Source organism: Bactrocera dorsalis, chromosome 2, assembly GCF_023373825.1.
Source record: "Bactrocera dorsalis isolate Fly_Bdor chromosome 2, ASM2337382v1, whole genome shotgun sequence".
Taxonomy (NCBI): Eukaryota; Metazoa; Arthropoda; class Insecta; order Diptera; family Tephritidae; genus Bactrocera; species Bactrocera dorsalis.
Genome location: NC_064304.1, coordinates 72387469 through 72401776, shown reverse-complemented (window position 1 = coordinate 72401776; position 14308 = coordinate 72387469). Strand labels below are relative to the sequence as shown.

Genomic DNA, 14308 nt, shown 5'->3' with positions numbered 1-14308 from the left:
ACAAGATACAGTACTTACCAATTTTCATAGACGGTGCTCGAATACCGTACTTTAATTCCGCAAAATACTTAGGAATGACGCTTGACACTAAGCTACGGTGGAAAGTTCACGTAAAAAACAAACGTAAAGAGCTGGACATGCGACTCAAAAATTACAATTGGTTAATCGGTAACAAATCAGTGTTATCCATCGAAAATAAGTTACTTATCTATAAACAAATACTCCGACCGATATGGAGCTATGGTGCACAACTCTGGGGATGTACTAACGCAAACAATAAGAAAGTCATCCAACAATTCCAAAACAAAGTACTAAGACTAATTGTCCAAGCGCCTTGGTATTGTAGATGTGCTGATATAGAGCGTGATCTAGGCGTAAACTCGGTTAACGCAGAAATATTAATAATTGCAACAGCACATAGTGCAAGATTGCTACAGCATTGTAACGAAGAAGTAGCTAAGTTAACTTCTGGAGATGGTCCACCAAGACGACTCAAACGCCTCAAACCCAGCGATCTTTTAAATTAACCAATACTCTCATAGTAGTTTTGTGATTTTGTAATTATATGTTTAAGTCATATTCAAGTTGCTTGTTAGTCCTTTCTTTTATTTGAACTAGTTGCAATGTATAAACAAAATAAAAAAAAAAAAAAAAAAAATACCAACATATTTACATGTGTACGCATATATGTAAGTATGTCTGATGATGTTTTAGACGGTTGTTGTTTTTGTAGAACAATATTTGTAGTTTTTGCGCGCGACATATTTCCATGTGTATACTCGTACAGATATGTAAGAGGAAGCATCAAAAGCCGAAGAGCGGAACTTTAATCTGTTAAATCTAACCTACACCCAACTCCAGACTCTCCCACGGAACCACCTGATTAGGTATTACTTCCTGGGAGTGATAAGACAATTAAGTCTCCTCTATGGCATGGACTGACGGACGCCTATTATGCTCTATATGTCTAAGTTTTGTCATGATTGACACTGCCGCTTCGCTGACAGCATTCCAGTTCTCAGTGGACTGGCACATAAGTGTCGTTAAATTTTCCACCGTAAAACTACCACCGAGTGTCGTTTTAAGTTTTTCCCTTGTACTAAAAAAGCGAGGGCAATAAAAGAACACATGCCCGGAGTCTTCTAAGCACTCTAAACACGTCGGACAATTCGGACTAATGTCGTGCTGGAATCTGTACAGGTAGCTTCTAAAGCACCCATGCCCACTTAGTATTTGGGTTAGGTGGAAATCTAGGTCCCCATATCGTCAGTCGATCCAGGAATGTATGTCCGGTATTAGTCTGTAGGTCCACCGTTCTTTAAGTGAGGTTTGCCACCGCTGCTGCCATATCATTAAGCTTTTCACTCTCTCTTCTCTTTTGGCTCCTATAGATGGCTCTGGTAATTTGTAAACTCGTTCGTATTCGTCACCCTGGATGTCAATGGGCATCATACTGGCTATTACTTCAGCAGCATCACTTAAAATTGTTCGGCAACCACTGATAACTCTTAGTGCCGACAGCCTGTGCACTGTGTTTATTTGTCTGGCATATGCTTTGATGCCTAGCGAATGGATACATATTGCAGCCGCATATAACATAACCGATCTCATAACCTTTGCGAGTAAAAAACGCCGGTTGGAACGCACGTAGCTTTTATTTGCCATCATTCTTGATAAGGCATTCAGGATTTTATTCGCTTTACCTGCAGTGTACTCTAGGTGATCCTTAAATTTGAGCCTTGAGTCTACTATTACTCCCAAATATTTTAAGTGTGGCTGTGAATGAATCTGGCACTCCCCTGTGGTAAGAGATATACTTTCCCCCACTTTTTTTGTGCTTATGAGCAAGAATTCAGTCTGTTGCTCCGCCAGTTCTAAACTCATTGAGGAGAACCATTGGCGCAGACCGTTTATGCACTCGTTACATTGGCTCGGGAGGTCATCGAGATGTTTAGCAACTAATACCACAATAGGGTCGTCCGCGTATGCAACTAATTTAATAACTTTAGGTTGGTGTCTCCTTAGCCTTGCGGTACTCCACTCGAGATAGAGTAGCTCTTGAGACCTTCATCTGTATGGAATAACAGTCGCCTGTTTTCGAAATAACCAATGAAATTTTCCATCAGATATTGAAGAGTGCTTATGTTATACAGAGCTTTGATTATGTTTGCCCACTTTGCCGAGTTAAAGGCATTCTTCACATCCAGGGTGACCAGCTCACAATATTTTTTTGTTCCGCCTTTCCATCGCTTGCCACTTACTGCGCAATTCGCGGTGTCAACGACATCGTATAGGGCGTCAATGTTGGACCTCTTTTTCATAAAGCCGTATTGTCTTTCTGATAATCCGCGGGCTTTCTGATTGCTATCTCCAAGCGGTTTTTAACTAACAGAGTTCGATATGAAGATGGTTCCTCCGGAGGCTTTTTTGGTTTAGGGAGTAGAACGAAACGCTGGACTTTCCATGGGTCGAGAAATGTTCCTTCTTTTAAGCACGCATTGTACATTTTTACGAATAATTTAGGTATCAGAATCATGGCTTCTTTAAGGCTCTGTTTGGAATGCCATATAATCCAGCGCTTTGCTGCTTTTAATTTTTCCGGCTATCGCCAATATTTCTTCTTCACTAACTAGCAGTGGTGGCTATGACTTCGGTTCGAGGCTTAGCATAAGAAATACTGCGGAGTTTTGGAAACAAAGTTTCGACGACATTTCTCATGAAGAATGCACTTTTGGGTTGTAGTGCCTTGTTTTTGAATTTTGACAAACATATTTTATATGCTGTTCCCCAGGGGTCTTCGTTTGCTTCCTCACAGAGTTTTTCAAAACACTTATTTTTACTGCGACCAATGGCTGACCTCAGAAGCTTCTTTTGACTTTGAAATATATTCCTAAGACTGCTTTCATTCTCTTCACTCTGATTCTGTTGTAGGCGACATCTGGCTAAGTTTCAGAGTTTTCTGACCCCGCTATTTCTTCATTCCAACAATACACTGGTCTTCGGTTGTTGTGGTGTGCTGTCTTACACATGGTTGCGTTGCAAGCTGTGGACAATTTTTTTCGCACTGCGGATACCAAGTGCATGGCGTCTCCGCCTTGTATATTTTCTGAACTCCAGGCCATCTAAAAAAAGTTCGGCATCAAAGTCTTTTTGTTTCCAAGTTCGTTTTTGGCATGTGCTTCTGCTGCGGCGTTCCGTCCCTCCGGCATATGAGATTTCGACAATAATAGGCATGTGGTCACTATATGTAAATATGTCCGACACCGCCCACTTAATGTGCCTACTAAGAGCGTCGTTGGCGAATATGAGATCGATTATGGAGCCTTTGTTTTCTTTTGGAAATGTATTTTGCGTTCCGCTATTCAGGATCGTAAGATTCGTTTGGCCGAGGAATTCAAGTAGTAGACGCCCCCGGTGGTTTGTGCGCCTACTACCCCAAGCGGTCGACCACGCATTAAAATCGCCTGCGATTATAATTTGGGATTTTCCTCTAGTTTCTAGAGCAAGTTCCAGGAGGAAGTCTTCAAAATCCTTAATTGAGGCACTGGGAGAAGCTAACAAAGTATATGCCTCGTATATTTGCCCATGTGAAAAAGTAATGCCTTCCGGAACAAGACATAAATGGCTGTCCTTTACAAAACCATATTGCAGCCTTTCCAGATATGTCTGTAGTCCAGGTGCTCTCCGAACGCTGGGAGTATTTTTTTCAACTATTGTCTGTTTTAGTACCTCTTGTGCTGCTGCGCAATGGTTAAAATTTAATTGTATTATCCTCATTTCCCTAACGATTTCGTCATCTCTAGATATTTGGGGCACGTAGTACTGAGTGTGCTCCTTTGCAAAGCATGCAGTTTGGACCGTTAGTACATGACTTTGCTACATGTCCACCGGCTCCACATCGTGTACATAGAGGCGGCCTGTCCACAGGGTTGCAACATTTGTGCGCCATGTGCCCCAGATGGAAACACCTGAAGCAACGAGGAATAGGGGAGTATTCCCGGAGGCGACATACAGACCACCCGATTTTTATTTTGCCTACCTTGAGCGCAGTCTTGGCGTCCTGGGCGCGCAGGCATAAGATAGCTATTTGTATTCCGCTTCGGGTCTTTCGTATGCTTTTAGTGTTTATTTTTAGCAGATTTTCTATTCCCCACTCGTTTTTGCAAAGCTACGCAAATCTCTTTTGGAGAAGTTATTTCGTCCAAATACTTACACATAATCATGACGTTGTGGGTTTTTGGCTGTATCACAGCCATTTCCCCGACCACTCCTTCTAACGCACTTTGGAATGCTTCGGCTCATTTATCCGCTTGGTTTTTCAGCTGTAATAGCAGGTCTCCTTTCAGCGTTTTTCTTATGTGCGTTACGCTTGAGCCCAATTTCTCTAAGCCACTGTCGCATTTTATTTTCCGGAGAATATCGGCGTATGATGCACCATCCTTTTTTGTAAGTATGATAGCGTCTGGCCTCAATCTAATTTTTTGTTCGAGTGGTCTTCGCTTCTTAACGACGTCCACCTAAGCTTCGCTTGCGTTGGGTCTAACCGTTGTATTGGCTTGCATTAATTTCGCTGCTTCGTTGTAGGTGGGTTGCTCCATTTTGTTTAAATTTTTCGGCTTTTTTGTGGGAGGTAAAAAGCCTCTTGTTTCACGCAGTCTTTTCGGGGTATTTACCTCCTTACCCATTGGGGAAACTTGGGATGCTTTCCCTACCATAATCCTTTTGGGTAGGTTTTTTCCGTCTTTCTCAGCCTGAGCATGTAGCGCCACTATGTTGCTTACCAGGTCGCGCATGCCCTGGTTTATGTGTCTTTGGCCTGCCATCGTGTTCTCCAGTTCTTTTATTTTACTACCCAACTTTACGCAGAAATTTTTAAAGTTGAAAAGTGAACTTTCTGAATATGTGATAGTTATATTTGAAAATTTAAATTACTTGGTGAAATTTTAGTTTGAATGAAAAAACGAAAATTCCTATGTAAAATGTATGGGAACCTAAAAAATACGGCCCCTTAGAGTTAAGCTACAGCGCCTGGCTTGAGGGAGGATTTTTTGTTTGTCAATCAATTTGAGGGGTTAAGAGTTGAAAAAAAAATTCAAAAAAATTTTTTGAAACACCCTAATTTATAGCATATGTACATGTGTATGAAATTATGTTAAATTATCAAAGATAAGAAATATTTAAAAAGTTGCGTTTATTTGCAAATTATTAACAAATATTACTTTGAGAATTGCATAATTAAATAAAAAAAATTTATCAATTTGGCATGAATTCACAAAAATTCGCAAAATTATATTCATATCAATTGGTATGATAGCATGTAAACGTATAAAAATATAATCCAAAAGGCCAACGGCGTCTGTAAAAGCAATGTATATTTCTGAGCATAATTTTCATTGAATTCTCAGCTCTGTTTATTCATTTCTGTTAAAATTTCTCCTGCCGCGCCAAAAGTGGTGAAATCCACTAATAGAAAAATCGTGGCTTCTGACAGTTCACACGCTTGTCCGTGGTTGGACCTTCTCTATAATACACGTTCTCTGCCATGAGTCTACAATGCGATTAATATGATATTCGTGCGAAATTTTCTAAATAAAAATGCTCAAGAAATCAATCAAAGTCAACGGTTTTGCTATATACTAAAGAAGAACAAAATGAAGGTAATGACGCAGATACATAAGGTTACTAAGAAATACATATGTTTAGAATTCCATAAATATACCAATGGTTAGTTTAAATTATTTGTAGTTTTAGCCGTTGATGGAAATTTTGAAATTAATGACAATTTTAACATTGATGACGATGTGAACCAAACCTAAACTAAACGCGATACAATAAAAACTCGATTTTTTTTTAAATAGTAATAATAACACTGTGATAGCTTTTTTCAAAAAAAAAAAGACAAGACCAAATTCGAAGGTTTCCCCCTATTTCGGGTCCTACGAATCGAACTGCATCATTACTTTTTTGAGTTACAATCATGGTTTCATACAAATATTTTTGTTGAAGTTTTTCATCAAAGTGGCCCATTGTAAGAGAAAGGCATAATTTTTTTCGGTCTCTAACTTTTTTAATGTTGACTTTTTTGGTAAACTTTCTTTGGCAAAGCTTCTCAGAATAAGTCCGTCTTTAAGTTCTTAGATGACTGTGAACCCCAAAATCAATGTTTTTTGTGTCCTTATAGCCAATATGTCGAAAAAACTGAAATTTAATCCATTTTTTTAATGTTTTTTCCTCCCGTTTCGTCAATATTTAAATTTACCCTTTGATACTTATACATTAAGTGACATCTTGTAATAGTAAGAAACTTAAGCAAAGACAACGTTCTGAGCAAACTAACCATTAGAAAAAAACTTAACAAAATTTTTAAAAAAGCTACACTAACTATATTTGTGTGCTGTTTTATTTTTTTTTTTGTATCTTATAAGTGTTATCAATAAGTATCATAAATTTGTACACAATATTTAAATTTAATTTAATAAGACTCATCTATCAATGTCCAACACAAATCAGCAAGCAACGAGTCAAGCTTTTAACCACTGCACTGATAAGAAATAACAACAAGTAACGTTTGAAAGAAACGTTAAATGCTTGCCTAAGAGTCAAAATTTAAGCATAGATTGCAGTAGTTAATTTGACTTTGACTTCGCGGAAAGAACATTGTTTTAGTGCCTTGTATATTAAGAAAATAAATTAAAATGAATAAGTGTCCAATTGGCCTATCGTTGTTCTGCTACGTATGTGGAAAATTTACAAGCCCTCGGAGTAGACGCCAAATTTCTTCGGGAACCTCCGGGATCTACGAGGAATATTTCGATTTGCCCGTTATAAGAGACGTAGATTGGGTGCCAAATACCATTTGCACGCAATGCAACAACAACCTGCATAACTGGTCAAAAAGACTGTGCCTAAAAATGGGGTTCGACATCCCAATGATTTGGATAGATCCACAAGGGCATAATACTGGTAACTGCTACGCGGGCAAGAACAAATTTACAAGACTCAACAAAAAAAAATACAGTTTACAAAAGTGTTCAATCTGCACAGCTACCAGTATCTCACTCAGAAAATGTTCCAATACCAAGATGTCCAAGTCCAACTAGCAGATATATTTCGCCAACATTTTCCACCGAGCCTACAGATCTACTCTCAATGTATAACCCAACCGAAGTTGAATACGATGGTACGACAGCTGAAATTATCGCAAAGACAAGCGATTTGCCTATCACATCATCTTCGATCGGTAAATATATTGTCGAAAGATGTGAAGGTGTATGGATACCGCAAAAGACAGAAGGAGCTTTTAGATTTCTTTGAGGTTAATGGCGACAATACTTTTTCGTATTGTAAAAATATTCCTGGCCTTATGCAATACATGAACTGTGAATACAAACCAGAGCAATGGCGCTTGTTTATTGACTCGTCGAAAAATAGTTTAAAAGCAGTATTGCTGTATGTGGATAACACAAAAAATCCGGTTCCAATCGCCATAAGCTCCAACACAAAGGAAACATACGAAGCAATGAATTTAATTTTGGACAGAGTTCAGCATCAGCAGCATCAATGGAAGATATGTGCGGGTTTAAAAGTTATCGCCTTGCTTACTGGTTTGCAGACAGGATACACAAAAAATATGTGCTTCATTTGTCATTGGGACACAAGGTACCGCGGAAACCAATATAGAATGCGTGATTGGAAGCTTCACACAGAATTTCATTTAAATGTTATCCAAATGTTATCTGATACCAGCTAATAACATTTTGCTACCACCACTGCACATAAAATTGGGAATTGTCTAAAATTTCATAAAAGCAATAAATCGAGATGCCGAAGCTTTTAAATATTTCCAAGACTAAGTGTTGCGAAAATAAAAGAAGGTATTTTAAGTCTTTTAATAGAACGAATGTTATGTTGATACATTATTTTCAGGTGTTCTCAATGGCCCCGATATAAGAAAACTTATGAAGAACGCAAAATTCGGAGAACTTCTAAGGCCAAATGAAAAAACTGCCTGGAACTCCGTTATGACCGTTATAAACCATTGCTTAGGAGTGCACCGGTCTGAAGATTGGAAAAAATATGTGGATGACATGGTAGACGCTTTTGAAGAAATAGGTGTGAATATGTCCTTAAAAATTCATTTCCTTCACAATCATAAGAACCATTTTGAGCAGCAAGTCCCGACTGAATCCGATGGGCATGGAGAAAGATTTCACCAGGTCGCCGCCCCCCTTGAGCATTGGTACAGCGGCAAAAAGCTTGACTCGTTGCTTGCTGATTTGTGTTGGACATTGATAGTAAGACTCATCTATAAATTTATTTAAATATTGTGTACAAATTTATGATACTTATTGATAACACTTATAAGATACAAAAAAAAATAAAATAGCACACAAACATAGTCAGTGTAGCTTTTTTAAAAAATACAAATTTTGTTAAGTTTTTTTCCTAATGGTTAGTTTGCTCAGAACGTTGTCTTTGCTTAAGTTTCTTACTATTACAAGATGTCACTTAATGTATAGTATCAAAGGGTAAATTAAAATATTGACGAAACGTGAGGGAAAAAACATTAAAAAATGGATTAAATTTCAGTTTTTTCGACATATTGGCTATAAGGACACAAAAAACATTGATTTTGGGGTTCACAGTCATCTTAAAGACGGACTTATTCTGAGAAGCTTTGCTAAAGATAGTTTACCAAAAAAGTCAACATTAAAAAAGTTAGAGACCGAAGAAAAATGTGCCTTTCTCTTACAATGGGCCACTTTGATGAAAAACTTCAACAAAAATATTTGTATGAAACCATGATTTTAACTCAAAAAAGTAATGATGCAGTTCGATTCGTAGGACCCGAAATAGGGGGAAACCGTCGAATTTGGTCTTGTCTTTTTTTTTACTATCACAGTGTAATAGACATCAAAATGTCTTGATTTAATATTTCGTGGCGCCTCTTTTGTTTTTTATCACGGGTTTTATTCGTTCGGTCATGGAATCAACTAACGACTGTAAAATTTGTGCCGGTATACCATTATACCAAATGTTTTCAATTATTCGGCCAAGTTCTGATAAAGTTCTTGGTCTCTTCTTGGTTATCCGCGCCTTCATGATGCGCCAAAGGTTTTCTATGGGGTTTATATCAGGACTGTTCCCAGGCCAGTCCAGTGATAAAACACCCAATTCTGCTGAATATTTTTTTATCTGAAAACAGTTAAAATGTGTATCAACCATGCCTTTGTAAAAATGAAATGTTATCAAGGTAATGTACGAGGGCTGTCCGATAAATAACCGACCTCAACGTGAAGCTAGCGGCACATCTGAAAAAAAAGTTTCTACTTCAAATTCTGCATATTATAATAGCTACTCGCCAAAATTTCAGAAATTTATCTGTTGACAGTCGTTTTTGTGAGTCTATTTCGGTGATTTCCCCAAAATGGAAAAAATTGAATATCGAGCTGTAATTAAATTTTTATTTTTGAAAGGCAATAGGCCTTCACAAATCAAAGATGAGTTGGACTCTGTGTATGGTGACTCTGCACCATCGTTTACCACCGTAAAATTTTGGGCAGCTGAATTTAAACGTGGTCGCAGGAGCTTGGAAGATGATGAACGTCCTGGGCGTCCAAAAACTGTAACCACTAACGATAACATCGCTAAAGTTCATCAATTGGTACTAGACGACCGCCGGATTAAAGTTAGGAAAATAGCTGAGATTATGAAGATGTCAAAAGAAACTGTTTGTCACATATTAAACCAAGATTTGGGCATGAGAAAGCTGTCCGCGCGTGGGGGCCGCGTTTGCTTACGCTAGACCACAAACGTGCGCGCATGAACATTTCCAGCGCTCTGTTGGCTCAGTTTAGAGGCAATAAGACCGAGTTTTGGCGCCGATTGATAACTGTAGACGAAACTTGGATTCATCATTATACGCCCGAAACAAAAATCCAATCTAAACACTGGATTGAAAAGGGGGAACCAGCCCCCAAAAAACCTAAAGCTGTGTATTCGGCTGGGAAAGTGATGGCGAGTGTTTTTTGGGACAGCCATGGAATTATTTTTATCGACTATCTTGAAAAAGGAAAAACTATAACAGGAGCATACTACGCATCATTATTGAACAAGCTAAAGGAAGAAATTTCGAAAAATCGGCCACATTTGCAAAAAAAGAAAGTTTTGTTCCACCAAGACAACGCACCATCTCACACCTCAACAGTCGCCATGGCGAAAATCCACGAATTGCGGTTCGAACTTCTTGACCATCTACCTTATTCACCGGATCTAGCACCAAGCGACTTTTTTTGGTTTCCTCAACTTAAAACTGGGCTCGGCGGCCAGAGATTTTCGTCAAATGAGGAGGCAATCTCTTTCGTGAACTCGTATTTTGCAGACAAAGACGCCAAGTACTATTTGGAAGGGTTGCAGAGATGGGAGCATCGCTGGGAGAAGTGTGTGGAGTTACAAGGAGACTATGTAGAAAAGTAAAAAAAAAAAATTTGAAAAAGTCGCGTGCATCATGGTTAGGTCGGTTATTTATCGGACAGCCCTCGTAATATAAAAAATGTTACTTACCGATTTGGCTCGATGGCATGGCGCAGAATGATCCTGAAAAAATATGTTGTCCATATAGGAAAAGTGCATTTCCATTGAATGGACCAGGTTTTCCTGTAAAATCGGTTGGTCTCTAATAGCGTTAATATTTCCATCAATCAAGATCAAATGTCCAACACCATGATAAAAAAAACACCCCCTCTGCCTGACGGTAACTTTGGCACACTCATTACTGAAACGTTCATCAACTCTTGAACGTACGACATTCCGTTTGAACCGAAGATATTAATTTTGGACTCATCAGAAAATATGACTTTTCTCCAATCTTCCTTGGTCCAGGTTTTGTGCACTTTCGCCCATTAGAGGCGTTTTTGTCGCATTTTTACCGTCAGTAGTGGTGTTTTGGCAGGTCGACAGGCAGTTAGTCCGACTTCTTGGAGGCGTCGTCGTACTGTTCGCGTACTGATTTTGGTTCTATTTAATTAATCAATTTCACTTCTGCTGCTTTAAATCTGTTCTGCATACTAATCCAATTAATATGGTGGTCATCCTTGGTAGTATTCTTCTTCGGGCGTCCGGAACCCGTTTTGCGTTTTAAAGACTTAGTCTTCGCATATTTCTAAAGGAAAGAACCGATAGTAGTGTTGCTAAAATTTCTTTTACCACTTATTTCACGTATACTGAAGTTTTGTAATCGCAAAGCCAAAATTGTGACTTTATCAGCTTCTGTCATTTTTGGACTTTTTCCACATTTCATTTTATTTGCAGCCATGTGTATACTCAGGAATATAAATAAAAGCGTTTTATTGTAGCTGAATAATGTACTTACTAAAATAAATACTTACTTCTATAATAAAGTTTGATTTGTTAACACTACATCGATTTAAAGAAATTTTCCTAGCTGCGCTTAAAACGCAACTCAGGTGTCTGTCGAAAGAGAATTTTCATCTTTAAAATGTATTTTACCAAACTTAAGAGCAAGTAGAAACAAACACTTGTTTATAATAAATCTTATATATAAAAATGAAACCGTTTTCGTTGTCACGGCATCACGCGTGAACGGCTGAACCGATTTGGCTGATTTTTTTTTGTTGTATTTGTTATTATTAGGAGAAGGTTCTTATGTAAGAAAAAATTACGAAAGTTGCCGGAAAACCCCTAAAAACAGCCCTTTTCTTTTTCCCATACAAACGTTTTATTTTGTATATATGTATGTATGTGCATACATACATACATACGTATGCACATATGTATGTATGTAAGGAAAAATTATTGTTTGTTTATTAGTAACGCTAACGCTCGAGAACGGCGGAACCATTCTTCATGAAATCAGAAGTTGTTCGCTGTGGATCTGGAAAGGGTTAAATATAAGAAAAACATATGTATATTTTTCATAAGGAAAAGTCGAAAAATTGGAAATTTCCAAAAAGTGACTTTTCATACAATTTTTTTTTGTTTTGTTTTTCAATATTTTGATTTGTAAATTATTTGAATCGTTCAATTTCGGTCGCTTGCTTTTTTATTCCGGCTATTTAAAAGAAAAATTATTGAAAATTATTCGCTGAAAACTTTATGTGTGTTTCAAACGAAATGATCAATTACAGATTGAAATTTGTTACGAAGCCACGAAGAGGTCCTGCTAATATCGGTCCATCAAAGTATGGCAGCCCAAGGCAAGGCAAGGCAAGAAATACTCCCAGGATGCGGTGATGTACGTGCGGAATTATGGATCGTAGTCAATAAGCAAGCGATCGTCACGATGTCACAGCACGACTTTTCAAACAGCAGTTACGATGTTCTTCTTTGGATGGTGGATAGTGATTCCACCAGATCAAATTGATGAAATCATTTCTGCGGAAATTCCTGATGCAGAGAAAGATCCAGTATTAAACGAAGTGATAAAAACCAATATGGTTCATGGACCTTGCGGACACCACAATCCCACTTCGGTTTGTATGTCTAACAATAAATGCACGAAATATTATCCACTTGCTTTTCTTTCGGAATCGCAAACTGGAAATGATGGATATCCACTCTATCGTCGTAGCTCATCAGACGACCATACAACTTAGAGTAGTGAATATCGAAGTTGACAACATATGATTCGTACTATATTCTCCACTATTGTCTAATTCACATTCAAAACTCATATCAATGTTTAGTATTGCAGTTTGGTGTAATCTATAAAATACATTTGTAAGTACGTCACCAAAGGAACCAATATGGCGGTTATTGGTCTTTAACGATACGGTCGATACGTGAGCTGCAATAAAGCGCTTTGTAGGGTATTTACTTTCGCAATTCATGAACGTTTTTCGACTGTTGTGCGTCTCGCAGTTCATTTTCAGAATGGCTAAAGAGTGTTTTTCAACCTACAGAATACAGTACAGCCAGCGGAAACACTTCCAACAACATTGACATTGACATTGACGAGTTTTTTCTCAACTTGCGTCAGTGATTCGTTTGCGAGAACACTGCTCTATTCGGAAATGCCTTGATATTATACATGGAATGCATCGTCGAAGAAATATTTACGCAGAAAGCAAGGCCAACCAGTAGATTGACATCCAGGTGTGTTCTCAACTAATTCCTTAGGACGAATTTACATGATCCACCCGAAAAACGACGATTGCTAATACCTTCGGTTGCTATTGATTAATGAACGCGGTTCAACTTCATTTGAGTCATTGCGTACTGTGAATAGTACGGTGTGTGCAACTTTTTGAGAAACAAGCCAGCAATTACAATTGCTGGAAAATGATAATCACTGGAATGCAAATGAAGTTCGCACACTTTTCGCGATAATCATTTCGACATATCAGCCTTCAAATCCGCGTCTATTATGGGATACGAACAAAAATGACATTGCCGAAGACATTTCACATCGCATTCGCTAAGAATTGGAAATGGGTGGTTTGATATCAATTTCATCTGCCTTTTATCAATCCACGAAAGATCAACTCATCACCAATGTTCTGACATTGGTCAAACTATTGTAACTACGATTCTTTGAGTACACGTGTAATAATAGCTGCCAAAAGTACCGATGTTGATGACGACGCCGTGAATTATCCAGTGGTATTCCTAAATTCTTTGGACAGGCTTGGTATGCCACCGCATCGTTTGCGTCTCAAAGTAGGATCCGTCGTTATTATGTTTCTCAATCTTCATGAGCCGAAAGTGTGTAATGAAACCCGACTGATTGTGACGCACCTATCGAATACAAGGGGACAGAATGCTTGATCCTACGAATTTCTTTGAGTTCTAACGATTTGCCATTTCAGTTCAAACGTATTCCGTTTCCAGTGAAAATTGAATTTGAGATGACAGTCAACAGGATCTAAAGATAGTCGAACAGTGTGAGGCATAAATTTGGAAATGCTATGTTTTTCACACGGCCGTATCGTGCTCACGAGGTGGAACACCATCTTTCCTGTACATCGGAACAGAAACCGAAAAATGTTGTTTATAAAGCTGCGTTACATTGAAAAAGAAATTAAATGATAAGCAGTTTATTTTCATTTTAAACTATATAATTTCACGCAGGACAACGGCTGCGGGGTCAGCAGTCAGTACCATATAATCAAGCACATCATACAATTTACAAACTACCTCATGTCTCTTCTTCAAATACGAATTCTACTTTACATCTAAACTTGATCTCAATAAAAATATGTATTTTATTATATGTATAATAATATGTAAGTAGTAATATAGTCATGCAGTTTTAATAAATACAATTGTATGTATATGAATTTTATCTCAA

General features: G+C 38.0%; 2 protein-coding genes across 10 annotated transcripts in view; both read left to right on the top strand.

Moving 5' to 3' along the window:
• The window catches only part of LOC125776627 (uncharacterized), a 518523-nt gene that overhangs the window by 138418 nt on the left and 365797 nt on the right, over positions 1–14308 (top strand). Inside the window, exon 2 of the mRNA XM_049450064.1 lies at positions 10117–10472. The gene's annotated coding sequence lies outside the window, so the exon portion shown is untranslated. The remainder of the gene's footprint in view (positions 1–10116; positions 10473–14308) is intronic.
• The window catches only part of LOC115066219 (hemicentin-2-like), a 469188-nt gene that overhangs the window by 226484 nt on the left and 228396 nt on the right, over positions 1–14308 (top strand). The gene's annotated exons all lie outside the window — the stretch shown is intronic.